The following is an 8,322-nucleotide window of genomic DNA, read 5'->3' as shown; positions in this document are numbered from 1 at the left end:
CTTTTCAGTATTGTGAATAATGCTGCTATGAACACTGGTGTATACAAATATCTGTTCAAGTTCCTGCGTTCAATTCTTTTGGGTATACACTCAGAAGTAACATCGTTGGATCACATTAAAATTCTAATTTTCTGAGGAACCGCCAGAATGTTTTCAAGAGTGCCTGTACCATTCTACGTTCCCACCAGCAATACACAAAGGTTCCGATTGTTCTACATCATTAGCAACACTTATGTTCTGTTTTGTTTAGTTTTTTCAATAATAGTCATCCTAATACATATGAAGTGGTAGCTCCTTGTGGTTTCTGTGTTTTTTGTTTTGTTTTATTTTCCATTGTAGTTTGATTTGCATTTTGTCATGTCTTTTTAATCACATTCAATCTGGAATAATTCCTCAGTCTCTCCTTGACATTCATGACCTAGACACTATTCTTTGTTGTTCCCCCAAATGAATAGTGGCTCAAATGGAAGTTTAATTATCACTCCCATAAATTCGAAAGCCAATGTTCCTACTAGGTAGTGATTCAAGAATCCAGGCTCCTTCCGTCTTGTGTCTTTGCCATCTTCTTATGTGGTTTCCAAATGACCTTGGAACTTTATTTTAAAAATTTTTAAGTGTTTATTTATTTTTGAGACAGAGAAAGACAGAGTGTGAGTGAAGGAGGGTCAGAGAGAGAGGGAGACATAGAACGTGGAGCAGGCTCCAGGCTCCAAGCTGTCAGCACAGAGCCCAATGTAGGGCTTGAACCCATGGACTGTGAGATCATGACCTGAGCTGAAGTCAGATGCTTAACCAACTGAGCCACTCAGGCACCCCTGGATTCATGGTTTTCTATTTTATTCAGTGAGTTATGATCTGTTACTATCATTATTTATTCTGATATTCAAATTGTTCCAGATTTGGCTATTGGCAGGTCATTTAAGTTGGCTTCTTTGATCTTTGAACATGTTGCCACCATTCTGTGAGGACTTCCTTACTTCCTACAACAAGATATTTCAGACTCATCTTGTATTTTCCCTGTCTTAGCCTTAGAATCAGCCATTTTACCAAGGAGCGCTAGTTCTTTCTAAAAGAGAAGAGCATTTGAAAGCCAAGATCTGCGGTGTCCTAAGAGTATTTGTTGCTGTTGGGGTATTGTTGTTCCCAAGCCTTTCTGTGGGTAGGCCTGAGGAATACATGTATTTATATCACATGCACACACGCACATATGCATATATATACATATATATGTATATATATACATGAGGGGTGGCAGAATATGCCACCCCCAAATATGCCACTTTGTTACAAGGATTATTTTGAGCAAAAGGCACTTAAAAAAACAGCAGGTGCAGGAAGCGTGCTGTGATCCCTCCCTTTTCTTCCTGAAAGCAGGAGATGAAACTCCCATGTGAAAGATGCCTTCCCTATTCCAGGAGAAACAACATTCTTATCATCAGAGATGGGGGGATGAGGCTGAGAGAATTCTTTATAAACAGACCCTGTTAAGTCCCTGTGTGCCCTGTTGTGTGCTTGGCTCCTGGCGGGGAGCTGGGCTGGCCCCGGGGCAGCAGTGGGCTTGGTCCTTCATGCCCACATTGGACCTGTTCCTGGGGCTCTGGGGCACATGTCTGATGTTGCCTCTCCCTCCTCTTCTCCCTCAGGAGGCTCCAAAACCCCGAACTTGTCCTTGCTCTTACAGCTGACTGTGAAACCTCAGGGCCTCAGTGCAGATGGCAACATCGGGGCTGACCTAACTGGCTCTCTGGACAAGAATGAAGTAAAGATCTTAGACCAGTTTTAAAAGAGGAAAGAAATTTAGAAATGCTGCTGATTATGGACTTGATGCTCGTCTCTTCCACCAAGCTTTCATAAGCTTTAGAAATTATATCATGAAGTCTCATTCCCTGGATGTGGACATTCGCATTATTTTGAATGATATTGCTTTAGTGTAGCTCATGTAGATGATATATTTCCATTTTTGTGGAGACATGCGAAACAGATATTGCCTGTGTTAGAATGTAAGGATGATCTATGTAAAATAAGTGACTTGAGAATATCACCTAACTGGTACCCAGAAGCCAGAGCCATATAGTAGAAGATAATATTCCATTCAGACCCCACAAACAGTGGAAAGATTTACCAATCCAGAAATACTTGTTACCAAAGTATGGCATGTAAACAGAAATAGATATAATCCCTGTTCTCATGGAATTTATTAAGAGAGACAAATATCAAGGCACCTGGGCTCAGTCAGTAGATAGAGCACGTGACTCTTGATCTCAGGGTTTCGAGTTCAAGCCCACGTTGGGTATAGAGCCTACCTTAAAAAAAAAAAAAACTTAAAAAGAGACAGGGGCGCCTGGGTGGCGCAGTCGGTTAAGCGGCCGACTTCAGCCAGGTCACGATCTCGCGGTCCGTGAGTTCGAGCCCCGCGTCAGGCTCTGGGCTGATGGCTCGGAGCCTGGAGCCTGTTTCCGATTCTGTGTCTCCCTCTCTCGCTGCCCCTCCCCTGTTCATGCTCTGTCTCTCTCTGTCCCAAAAATAAATAAATAAACGTTGAAAAAAAAATTTTTAAATAAAAAAAAAAAAGACAGATATTAATCAGATAATCATGCTAATGAATACATTATTGCAAACTGAAAACTTAATGACAAAAGGAAATATTTGTACTTTATAGTCGTTGGTCTGTATTCCAAACTCTTCCCATGTATTAATCACATAAAATAACTTACTATATGAAATGTAATAGGTATATAGTTTTACTATGCCCACCAGATTTTACCCATTTGCAGATAATGAAACTTAGGCAGAGAGAGGTTAGTAACTTGTCCAAGGTCACACAGCTAATAAGTGGTAGAGCTGGAATTCAAACCCAGATAGTTTGGCCCCTGCTTTTAACCATTATACTACACTGCTTCTCATAGTAGCTCTGAAGGAAAGAAACAGGGATCTGTGAGAACATCTAAGAAAGAAAACTGACTTAAAGTTTATTTAAGTAATCCCTACAGCCAACATGGGGCTTGAACCCATGACCCTGAGATCAAGAGTCTCATGCTCTTCCAACTGAGCCAGCCAGGTGCCCCAGTAAGGAAACTGATTTAGACAGAAGCCTTCTGAGGAAGCACTGCTTGAGCTGTGACCCCAAGTTTGAGTAGGAATTAACTCTGCAGAGTGGATGGTGGTGGTAGGGGAAATGATCATTCAAGCTTGAGGACATAATGTACAAAGTCCCTGAGGCAAGATGGAACAAGGCACAGTGAAGAAACTGAAAGGCCAGTGTAGCTAAGTTGTAAAAAGCAAGGGGGAAGTGGGATATTATGTGGCTAAAGATGTAGTCCAGGCCAAACGAAAGGTCTCATAGGCCCTTAAAATTTTTTTAATCCTAAAAGCAAGGGAAACTCATGGAGATGTGTATTCAGAAAGCAAGGATCGGGGCGCCTGGGTGGTGCAGTCGGTTAAGCGTCCGACTTCAGCCAGGTCACGATCTCGCGGTCCCTGAGTTCGAGCCCCGCGTCAGGCTCTGGGCTGATGGCTCGGAGCCTGGAGCCTGTTTCCGATTCTGTGTCTCCCTCTCTCTCTTCCCCTCCCCCGTTCATGCTCTGTCTCTCTCTGTCCCAAAAAATAAATAAAAAACGTTGAAAAAAAAAAAAAAAAAGAATCACATGTAAAAAAAAAAAAAGCAAGGATCAGTTTTCCTTTGAAAAGATTACTCTTACTACAGTTTAGACAGTGGGTTGCAAAGGAGTCACAAGAGCATGTGGAGATGAGGGGAGTGGTATCTTGAGGGTGGAAAGTTGATTTAGGGTGGTGACAATGGAAATAGAGACAAATGGAAGGGTTTGGAGAAATATTTAGAAAGTCAAATTGACAGGACTGGGTAATATAGATTGGATATAAGGGGTAAGAAGTTGTAGGTTTCAAGTTGTAGGTTTCCACTCTTATATCTGTCAGTAAAATCAGTTAATTTATCTTCTAAATGTCTTTCTTTCTTGTACAACTAAGTGAATGGTAACCCCATGAGATAGGGACTGTGGAAGAAGATGAAGAGGTTTAGGGAGGAGATTATTGAGTCTTCAACATGCTGAATTTGAGGTGCCTTTGAGACATTTACGTGGATATATTAAATAGGCAGTTGTCAAGATGGATCTAGCCTTCAAAGGTTAGACCTGGGCTAAAGTTATACACTGAGGAACTATCACTGCATGTCTGGCAAATAAACCTGCAGCATAGATGAGTTTGCCTAGGGGGTTAAGAAAACCGACTGAGAAGATAAGGGGGTCTAGAGTTAGTATTTGAGGAAGTCTAACAAGAGTAAGGAGTGCAGGAAAGGGCTACCTTAGTAGGCCTGGATGGCTTAAACCCCATCCTTTCCAAAGAAAGGCCTGTCTTTGGTCAAACTGGCACTTGACTGACTCCTGGGAGATAGTATCTGAGTCCTTGGAATACTCTGCCTAGTAAGAGTGTTTCGTATGCTTGCGGCCTGGGCCATGTGTATCAGTTTGACCTCAGTAGGCTGGAGACCAAGTAGTTGGGATCAGTTAGGTGGGTGCTCCATGCTTAAGTGATAGGTCCCAAATAAAAACCCTGTACACCAAGGCTCGGGTGAGTTTTCCTGTTTGGCAACATGTGTGTTGCTGGGAGAATTAATGCCTGTGCAATTCCACTGAAAGGGGACACCTGAGACCTTATGCCTCTTAACCTTTCCTCTTACACTTTACCCATCTACCTTTTCTCTCTGATTTTAATTTATCATTTCACTGTAATAAACCATAACCATGAGTATAATAGCTTTTCTGAGTCTGTGAATTCTTCTTCTTGACTGGTCGTGGGGACCTCTGATAAGGTCTGCAAAAGAGAGACAACAGTCTAAGAGGTAGCGGCAAATCAGAGGAGTGTGGTGTCATGAAAGCCAAGAAACTTAAGGGATTCCAGAAGGGAAGGCCAGCAGTGTTATATCCCACTGAGAAGACGAGTAACGTCAGGGATTAAAATACGTCTGAAGGATTTTAAAACATGGAAGTCATTGATGACCTTATCAAGAGCTGTTTTGGTGGTGACAGGAGTGGATTGAGGAATGAGTAGGATGTGAGGAGACACCTTTAGAGAAACAAACTGTGACTTGAAAAAAGATTACATGTTAATTCCACCTGTGTTTATAGTAGCAAAATACATCAAATTAGGTTATCTAATAAGGTAATAGGAACGCTTCACATTTATTTACTAAAAACTTTTACAGTGGGTATACTTGCTGAATCAGCAATTTTATTTTTAGGAATATTCAGGAGACATGATTACAGACATGCAAAGAATTATGCATCATAATGTTTATCACAATATTGTTTATAATAGAAAAAATGAAAACCGTATTGTGTAACAACAGCTAATACATTACAGTACACTCGTGATATCTATTTATTGACTAATTTGGGATGTATTTTATTGGTTGCAAGAATTAGAGATTATGTGGAAAGTACTTTGTAAATTATAAACTCCTGTTTAAATGTCATGTTTGTCACTGGTATTACTAATGTGCTCCTGGAAGGCCTGAGAAATATAGAAAAACCGAGAGCTGGCAATCAGGCTCAATTCTGCCGACTGTCTCCTCTTTCTTGCTATTAATGGTTCTCAAATTCATTTAGACAACACAGAGTTTGGAAGTCAGAGTGCACTTTGAACATCATGAAATGCTGACAAGTGATTTTTTTTTTCTATGATTTCAATTATCCTAAGCCTTATGATTAGATCATTCACAAATCTGTGCTGATGGTATATCTCCTCTACTTCAATCCTTCTAGTAAGTTGACAAAAACACCACTACCAATCATAATATACAGTTCTACAGTTTTGTGTGTTTTTGAATACCTGTTTAAAGAAATCCTGAGGGGCACCTGGGTGGCTCAGTTGGTTAAGCGTCCAACTCTTGGGTTTGGCTCAGGTCATGATCTCACAGGTTGTGAGTTCAAGCCCTGCATTGGGCTGTGTGGGAAACATGGAGCCTGCTTGGGATTTCCCTCTCCCTCTCTTTCTGCCCCTCCCTGGCTTGCGCTCTGTCTCTCTCAAAAAATGAATAAATAAACATAAAAAAATAAAGACAATCCTGATTATAACTTAGTCTTACTTAGATAGTAAAGGATTCAAAAGCAGAGTTTGACTTACTTTTTTGTCATGTTGACTTTTTAAAAACATTTTTTTAATGTTTATTATTGAGAGACAGAGAGAGACAGAGCAGGAGCAGAGAGGGGCAGAGACAGAGGGAGACAGAGGGAGACACAGAATCCAAAGCAGGCTCCAAGCTGTTAGCACAGAGCCTGACATGGGGCTCAAACTCACAAACTGCGAGATCACACCCTGAGCTGAAGTCGGACACTTAAGTGACTGAGTCACCCAGGCGCCCCGGTCATGTTGACTTTTAAAAGCATCTAATTTTACAGATAATTTATAAAATGTGAGAAGTGTTAAATATTCTTTGACATTATACATAAACCACACTAAAATGCTTTTCATTAAAGTAAAAGGCAATATTTTAGATACAGGGAATTTCAAATGACATAGTTAAGACCAAAAAGATAAACTGGACATTGTTATCTTATCTTCTATAGCCTAATGAACACAAACTGGAAGACAGGTGAGTCTTTCTCAGTTCTAGGAGACAGTGAAGACATTTGCTCAGTACTGAAATATAATAATATAACCAGTTATATAAATCGAAATATAAAAGCGATCTCCTATAGGTTTTGAGTTGGCATTCACTGTCTTTGTGAAAAGTCGAACATTACTAATCAAGTGTAGTTATACCTTTGAAGGGAAAGCAGTGCTAGCACTTGCTGAGCTGGAATTACTACCAAAATTTAAAAAGGTGATTGTATTAATTTAACTAAAAGCCAGTTTTATTTAAATCAGGACTATCCAACAAAAATATTCTATCAGCCATTCAAGATCAGAATTCTAGTGTATGAGATCAGTTTTTTTTTAAGCTCTGTACCCAACATGGGAATTGAACTCAGAACCCCAAGATCAAGAGTTGCATGCTCTACCAACTGAGCCAGCCAAGCACCCTTGCATGAGATCAATTTAAATATGTTACTCATAGGGGTGCTTGTGTGGCTTAGTTGGTTAAATGTCGACTCTTGATTTCAGTTCAGGTCATGATCTCTTACTTTGTGAGTTCCAGCCCTGCAGCGGACTCTGCACTGTGAGTGCAGAGCTTGGGATTCTCTCTCCTGTCGCTCTGCTTCCTCCACCTCCTGGCTTCCACATGTGTGTGCTCTCTCTCAAAATAAATAAATAAACATTAAAAAAAAAAAGAGATGTTACAAATTAAAGAAGTCACGATTTCTTTTTTGTAAGAAATAAGGCAGTGGCCAACTATTACTCATTAGCAGTTTTTTTAAGGTTTACTTATTTTTGAGACACACACACACACACTCAGCAAAGCCTGATGTGGGGCTCTATCCCATGACCCTGGGATCACCACCTGAGCTGAAATCAAGAGTCAGATGCTTAACTGAGCCACCCAGGCATCCCTCTTTTTTGCCTTCTTAGTGCTAGCAAAGATTATTTTTGTTCCAGGTATGTACTTCTTGGTATTCTCCAAATACACCTCTCCTCAGATGATGCCTTGGTTCTTGTTGGTGTCAGTGTAAGGGAATCAGGGGCCTGACTGGTCTTCTACCCAAATAAACAATGGAAATTTCTTTCTAATGCTTATTTTCCTTTTCCTTGGTGTGGCACTGGACACACTTTTGGACAAAAATCTTACTCTTCTTGGGGCGCCTGGGTGGCTCAGTCGATTAAGCGTCCGACTTCAGTTCAGGTCACGATCTCGTGGTCCGTGAGTTCGAGCCCTGCGTCGGGCTCTGGGCTGATGGCTCAGAGCCTGGAGCCTGTTTCAGATTCTGGGTCTCCCTCTCTCTCTGACCCTCCCCCATTCATGCTCTGTCTCTCTCTGTCTCAAAAATAAATAAACGTTAAAAAAAAATCTTACTCTTCTCAACATCACCCCTTTTTATTTCTTCTTTCAATAACTGTGTTAGAAAGGTCCCTGTTCTGAAGTTGGACATCCCGCTAAGTCCAAGGACGAGCTAGGTCTAAGGTGCTTGTGCCTATGAATCTTTGTTCAGAAGTGAACTTTAAATCACAGAATTTCACCTTTAATACCTGTTGGCCTCACCCAGTCGTGAGTGTAACTACGAAATTCGAGAAATGCCCCAAATCTCAACTGCAGTTTAGTATTCCTCTGCTGGCCCTGAGGCACTCTTCTGTTCCTGCTGTTGACCATGTTTGCTCTGCCCAAGAGCTGCGGAACTGGCCCTTACAAGTCTTCCTGCTACTCTTGGGCTA

General features: G+C 41.1%; 1 non-coding gene across 1 annotated transcript; it reads right to left on the bottom strand.

Moving 5' to 3' along the window:
- Positions 1 to 2,985: 2,985 nt before the first annotated feature.
- TRNAK-CUU (transfer RNA lysine (anticodon CUU)) lies at positions 2,986 to 3,060 on the bottom strand. Its single transcript has one exon. It is a non-coding gene; the product is annotated as a tRNA-Lys (tRNA).
- Between the last annotated feature and the right edge of the window lie 5,262 nt (positions 3,061 to 8,322).

This window comes from Puma concolor, chromosome C1 (genome assembly GCF_028749965.1).
Source record: "Puma concolor isolate L17-30 chromosome C1, mPumCon1.1.hap2, whole genome shotgun sequence".
In the NCBI taxonomy this organism is placed as follows: Eukaryota; Metazoa; Chordata; class Mammalia; order Carnivora; family Felidae; genus Puma; species Puma concolor.
Note: the sequence above shows the minus strand (reverse complement) of the source record. Positions and strands in the feature narration are given on the sequence as shown.